This window comes from Crotalus tigris, unplaced genomic scaffold, assembly GCF_016545835.1.
Source record: "Crotalus tigris isolate CLP2741 ecotype Arizona unplaced genomic scaffold, ASM1654583v1 scf7180000018101.4720394464:4744507, whole genome shotgun sequence".
Taxonomy (NCBI): domain Eukaryota; kingdom Metazoa; phylum Chordata; class Lepidosauria; order Squamata; family Viperidae; genus Crotalus; species Crotalus tigris.
Genome location: NW_024096823.1, coordinates 626311 through 633521, shown reverse-complemented (window position 1 = coordinate 633521; position 7211 = coordinate 626311).

The window sequence follows — 7211 nt, the reverse complement described above, 5'->3', positions numbered from 1 at the left end:
ATGTAGTGCGATAAGAAAGGAGGAAGTCAGCCAACCTGTGATGCCAGTCTCCGTAGGTAATTTTCTTCAAGGCGTCCTTGGTGATGCGAACCAGGCGTTCAGCCATACCGTTGGTGGACGGGTGGAAAGGTGCAGAGGTGGCATGACGAATCATGTTAGCCTGTAAGAAAGCTTGGAATTCGGAAGAAGTGAATTGAGGGCCATTGTCAGACACGAGGACATCAGGAAGCCTGTGTGCAGCAAAAATCCCCCTCAGTACTTGAATAGTCTTTGCAGTGGTGGTGGAAGATACAGGTACAACCTCAAGCCATTTTGAATGGCTGTCAACTAGGACCAAGAAGAATTGACCCTGAAAGGGCCCAGCATAGTCAATGTGCACCCTAGACCATGGAGACTGTGTTTCCTCCCATCTATGTACAGGAGCTTGTGGCATTTCGGGGCGCGAGCGTTGGCAAAGGTGGCATGCGTGCACCTTAGCTTCAATGTCTCTATCTAACCCAGGCCACCACAAATGGCTGCGCGCAAGCGCCTTCATGCATACAATGCCAGGATGACCCTCATGGAGGGAACCTAAGACCCTAGTCCTCATTGAGGTAGGGATGACAATTCTGCTTCCCCAAAGCAGACAACCCTGGAAGGTGGACAACTTGTTTCTTTTAGACCAGAAACTCTGAAACTCACTGCCAGGACAGCTCTCTGGCCTTCCAGATAAAACCCAAGAAAGGACACGTGAAAGTGTGTGATCTGTGCCTGATTCAGCGGCTACATCTCTGGCATTCAAAGGAGACTCGGGCAAGGCCTGAATGGAGAGAAGATTGATAGCTGGAGCAGGGTCAGCTTCTATTACCGGCAGGGGTAACCTACTGAGGCCATCAGCATGGCCCATTTCCTTCCCAGGTTTATAAAGTAGGGAAAAATCATAGGCAGAAAGAAAGATAGACCATCTTAGCATTCTGGGGGAGATGATTTGGGGAGTTTCCTTACGTGTGGTAAACAGTCCCAACAAAGGCTTATGGTCAGTGAAGACCATGAAATGCCTGCCATATAAAAAATCATGGAATTTTTTAATTCCAGCAACCACAGCTAAAGCTTCCCTGTCTATTTGAGCATAATTACGCTCAGCAGCAGACAAGGTTCTGGAGTAGTATGCAACAGGAACCTGAGTTCCATCTGCCCTGAGGTGGCTTAGTACAGCTCCTACCCCATAAGGAGAAGCATCACAAGCGATGCACACAGGAAGGGATTCATTGAAATGTGCGAGTACACTGTTAGAAGTGAGTAAGGCCTTGACCTCATTGAAACTTGCCTCATGTTTTTGTGACCACTGCCACACTGCCTGTTTATCTAATAGCCTGTGAAGAGGCTCAGCTACACTAGCCTTATGTGGAAGAAAGGAATTGTAGAAATTCAGAAGGCCCAGGAAAGCTGTAGTTCGGCCTTAAACTTTGGCCTGGGAGCATGCATAATAGCTTTCAGTTTGGATTCAGCAGGGTGAATCCCAGTAGCATCAATTTTGAATCCCAGAAAATCAGTAGAAGGCACCCCAATTTTACATTTGTCCTTCTTAAGCTTGAGGCCCGTTTTCCTGAACCTTAACAGGACAGCCCTTAATCTCTCAGCTAAATTGTGTGTAGAATCTCCTGCAATTAAGACATCATCAAAATAGGGGCAAACCCCTGGTATACCCCGTAGTGTGTTTTCCATTACGCTTTGGAAAATTCCAGGAGCGACATTTACTCCAAATTGTAGCCTCTTCACCTTGAAGGCCCCTCTGTGGGTCACAATGGTCTGCGCTACAGCAGTATCCTCATCAACAGGCAGCTGTTGATATGCCTGAGCTAGGTCAAGCTTTGCAAAAACGCGCCCCCCCTTGAGGGAGGCCAGAATATGACTGACCACAGGAACAGGATAGGCATGTTGCTGCAATGCCTTATTCAGAGTGCATTTGTAATCAGCACAGATGCGAATGTCCCCATTTGCCTTGAGAGGCGTGACAATGGGGGTTTCCCAGGGACTGGAGTCAACAGGTTCTAGAACTCCTTGCTGAATCAGTTTGTCCAACTCAGTGTCAATTTTACTTTTTAAAGCAAAAGGGACCCTTCTTGCTTTAATTCTAATGGGAGTGACAGTGGGGTCTAGTTTTAATGACACAGGGGGTCCTTTGTATGTGCCCAGCTGGGGGCTGAAGACATCTGCAAATTCTTTGCAGACTTCTTGTAGGTCAAGTGTTTGCAGACTATTGAGCCCTGTGACGTGTATTCCCAAGGCCTCAAACCAATCGAGTCCTATGAGACTCGTTCGTTCACCCCCTACTACTATTAGATCTAGTGGACCTTCAAAATCCTTATACTGTACGTTAAGGGTGGCCTCCCCCTTAACACACACTCTGGAGTTTTGAAAGTCTGTTAACACAATGTCAGAAGGCCTCAGCTTGGCCTGAGTTCCACTACCGGAACAAATCTTCCTAAACGTTTGCATGGAAATGATTGAAAGTGCAGACCCCGTATCCAGTTCCATAGCCAATGGAACCCCTTGTAGCTTCACCTTAAGTGACAGCTTTTTCTTAATGGGCTTGTGTGTGCCTGTCCTATAGATGCTTCTTCGCGAAACGCAAAACCCCACCCTGTTTTGGCTGGGAACCCTGGTACCTTTCAGGCGCAATTCTTCCTGAGGTTGTACCTTCTGACGGCCCAGGCACACAGCTGCAATGTGTCCTTGTTTTCCGCACGCCCTGCAGATAGCGGAGCGGAACTTGCAGTCGATTCTCTTGTGGAGACCTCCACAACCGATGCACTTGGGGAGAGCTGAAGAGCTTCCTTTTTGTTTCCCTTCCTTTGTGGGGTGGAGACGGTCCACTTCCTCGTCAGGATCCTCCTCAGAGTTCCTTTGGACTTCTTCCTGGTGCACGGACGCAGCATCTGGACTGTTTCTGATCGGCCGCATGTTCTTGATGGCGCCGCCCGCTGCTTCTTTTGCGGTGACCTCCCTCAAGGCATCTTTGAATGACAAGTCCTCCTTGGCAAAAAGTCTCTGTTGTAACTCTCTATGCCTTAGACCGCACACAAATCTGTCCCTCAGTCGTTCTTTGAGGTCTTTGAACTCGTAATGTTTGGCGGCTTTCTTCAACGTGGCGATGTACTCCTTGGCCGATTCTCCGGGTCGTTGATCCCTCTGCTCGAAGATGTGGCGCCACGCGATGATGGACATCTTGGGCTGGAAGTGCTCCTTCAGTAGTTTTTTTAGATCTGCGTAGCTGACAGACTCTAGAGGGACAGGGGTTGCAAGGTTCTCAGCAATTTCGAATGTGTCTTGACCGCAAACGCACAGCAGGGTGGCAGCCTTTAAACTATCTTCCCATACTTGATTTACCTTGAGATAGTTTTCCACCCTGGCTACATAGGACTCCCACCTCTCTGGATGTGAGACGTCGAATTCCGAAAGCCTTCCAATTTTTGCCATTTTGTAGAAGGAAGGGTCTATCTGCCAGCCTACCCCCGAATGCACGCTGGATTGGCGGGTAGCTGCCGAGTCAACGCCGTTCCTGCCGCTCAGGACTCACATGGGTAAGCTTACACCTTTTCGATTGATGTAAGGCATCCCATCCTCGTCGCCAGTGTTGCATCCTTCGCGAAATGGCAAGACACGAGAAGCAGTTGTAGTTCTCAAGACTTCTTTATTCTTAGTTCAGCTTACAGTTGGAAGACGCCGGCAACGCCCAAAACTCTTGGCCTCTTATATAGGCCATTCCCGGGTCAATCTGCAACTTTTGGCGCACCAGCACTTGCACATGCGCACAAGTACTGGCGACAGCCTGTCTGGTCCCGGGCAACTTGCACCTGTCCGGGACCGTTTGCAATGCCCCGAGCCTGCTTGCACAGGCTCAGGACATAACAATACCATTAGGTATTTTTGCAGCTGGGGGCTTTATTTAACGACCTTATGGCTGCAGCGGTAGTAGAAAAGGGAAAACGCTGCTGAGATTTATGCAGGCTGTTTTAACTTCTTGTCACTCTGCCCTTTGCATAATATAACAGAGTAGCAGAGTTGGAAGGGACCTTGGAGGTCTTCCAGTCCAACCCTTTGCTTAAGCAGGAGACCCTATACCAGTGATGGCGAATCTTTTAGAGACCGAGTGCCCAAACTGCAACCCAAAACCCACTTATGCATCGTCAGGTGTCTGGTGGGTGTGGGCCATTGGCTGGGTGTGGCCCATTGGCTGGGCGTGGTCCATTGGCTGGGCGTGGCTGTGGTGGTAACAGCAGACTGGGTGGGACTAAAAAGTTCAATCAATCAGTTCCAACTTTGCAAGATCTTTTTTTTTCCGCGAGAAGTTGAAATTGACTCATTGATTTAACCTTTTTTTTTTCACACGGCAGCGGAGGCCTAAAGCGAAAAGGTTTTATAAAACCCAGCTGAAGGCCTAGGACTGGGGCAATGGCGCACGTGCCCACAGAGAGGGCTCTGAGTGCCGCCTCTGGCACCCATGCCATAGGTTTACCACCACTGCCTATACCATTTCAGACAAATGGTTGTCTGGTCTCTCCTTAAAAACCTCCAGTGATGGAGCATCCACAACTTCTGGAGGCAAGCTGTTCCACTGGTTAATTGTCCTCACTGTGAGGAAGTTTCTCCTTAATTCCAGGTTGCTTCTCTCTTTGATCAGTTTCCATCCATTGCTTCGTGTCCTGCCTTCAGATGCTTTGGAGAATAGGTTGACCCCCTCTTCTTTGTGGCAGCCCCTCAAATTGTCTCAAATTACCTTGTCTTACAAGGTAATGCTGAAGGAATATTTTCTGAGTTTTGCTTCTCTGTTACGGGGACCCGCCATCTTGAAAAGTGCAAAAATGTTGCACGATTTTTGTTTTGTTCTTTATCTGCTGCAACTGCCCTGAAATAAACATAGGTAGTCTTCAACTTACAACTATTTGTTTAGTAACAATTCAAAGTTACAACAGCACTGAAAAAAAGCGTCTGACAATCAGTCTTTACACTTGCAACTGTCACCGCATTCGCACGGTCACATGATCAAAATTCGGGTGCTTGGCAACTAGCATGCATTTATGACGGTTGCAGTGTCCCCGGGTTACATGATCGCTATTTGCAACCTTCCCAACAGGCTTCCGAGAAGCAAAGTCAATGGAGCAAGCAGAATCTGCTTAAATGTGTAATTCATTTAATTGAAATGATTTGCTTAAGAACATGGCAAAAAAGTTCTTAAAATGGGTTGTGAGTCAACAACTGCCCTGCTTATCAAAATAAATTCTGGTTCAAATTGTAAGTTGAGGACTATCTGTACTCCAGAAATAATTCAAAGCTGAATTTCTGTGGGAGTGAGACAAGAATGATGGTTTTAAGTTTGAGAGCTAGAAGTCAAAACAAGAGTTTGGTCCATGATGAAACTGAACTGACACAAAATCAGCATTTTTGAGTGTTGCAAAAGAAAGCAGCATTTTATTCAGCTGGAAAGAAACTGATAGGAGGGGAACTCAGGGGTCTGGAGCTGTTTTGAAGTAGTGCCGAGTTCACCCATTGCAGCTGATCCAAATTTACCCAATAAATCCTCATCGTTGAGGGCAGACTAGGGAACTCATCAAATTTGCAGATGACACTAAACTGGCAGGAATAGCCACCACCCCAGAAGACAAGCTCAGGATCCAAAAAGATCTTAACAAACTTGAACAATGGGCCCTATCCAACAAAATGAATTTTAATGTGCAGAAAAGCAAAGCTTTACATCTAGGCAGGAAAAATCAAAGATATAAGCACAGATTAGGTGAGACTTGACTCAAAAACAATAACTGTGAGAGGGACCTTGGAGTCCTAGTGTACGATCACTTAACCATGAGCCAGCGGTGTGCAGCAGCCGCTAAAAAAGCTAATATAATCCTGGACTGTATAAACAGAGGCATAGAATCAAGATCACGTGAATATTAGTACCGCTTTATAAAACCCTAGTAAGAACACACCTGGAATACTGCAACCAATTTTGGTCACCATAGTACAAAAAAGATGTTGAGAGTTTGGAAAAAGTTCAGAGAAGAGCAACTAAGATGATCCAAGTCCTGGAGACTAAAACATATGAAGAACGGCTGCAGGACTTGGGTTTGGCTGGTCTAAACAAAAGAAGAAATAGGGGTGACATGACAGCAGTATTCCAGTATTTGATGGGCTGCCACAAAGAAGAGGGGGTCAAATTATTCTCCAAAGCACCAGAGGGCAAGACAAGAAACAATGGTTGGAAACTGATCAAAGAGAGAAGCAACCTGGAATTAAGGAAAAACAATTAATCAGTGGAACAGCTTGCCTCCAGAAATCGTGGGCGCTCCATCATTGGAGATTTTTAAGAAGAGGCTAGAGTCTAGACAGTCACTTGTCTGAGATGGTATAAGTTCTCCTGCTTGAGCAGAGAGCTGGATTAGAAGACCTCCAAGGTCCCTTCCAGCTCTATTCAATTCTATTCCCCAGGCCTAGTGCAACATTTTCAACTTATGACCACAGCAGAGCAACTGCAGTTACTTTCAAAATGATGCCCACTTCCATGATGGCACCACAGTCTCTGTATAGGAAGGCTACAAGGTGAATGGGTTGATTCTCTTTCTCAGAGGTGATCTTTGGAAAAGGTAAGTGAAGCAAAGCATGATGGGGAGGAGGGGAGCTAAAATATGGGCCCCAGTTGGGCAAGAAGCAGGCCCAACACCCAGTGGGGTGGGGGGGGGGGAGAAATTAGGTGGATGTGGACAGTTGCACCATCGCTTCAGTTGGTTGTAAGGATGGGTAGGGTTGCCAAGCAGCTGAAGTTTGTTTCTGTGTGGACCTGAACATTTCGTTCAGTGCTATTGTAATTTTAAATAGTAGTTGAACAAATGGTTATAAGTCAAAGACTGTAACCATTATATTGCACCACTCATTGATCAGAATTTTACTTGAGGCAGAAAAATGATTCCCTCCCCCTTCATTAATTTTCATTTTTTCTGGTTGGATAATGTTTTTGATGTGAAAGATAATCAGAAAGTCATTCATGTTTCTGTATAAACTGATTTGTATTATTTGTATTTATTTGTGTTCATTTTTAAACGAAGGACTTCCTTTGCTGTCCTATCACAAGTCTGTGGAATCCTTTGCATCTTTCTGCAATGGCAGAAAGTCAACATGGAACTCTTTAGACAAACTGGTCGTTAAGTCAAGGACTACGTGTAAGGTCAATCATCCTT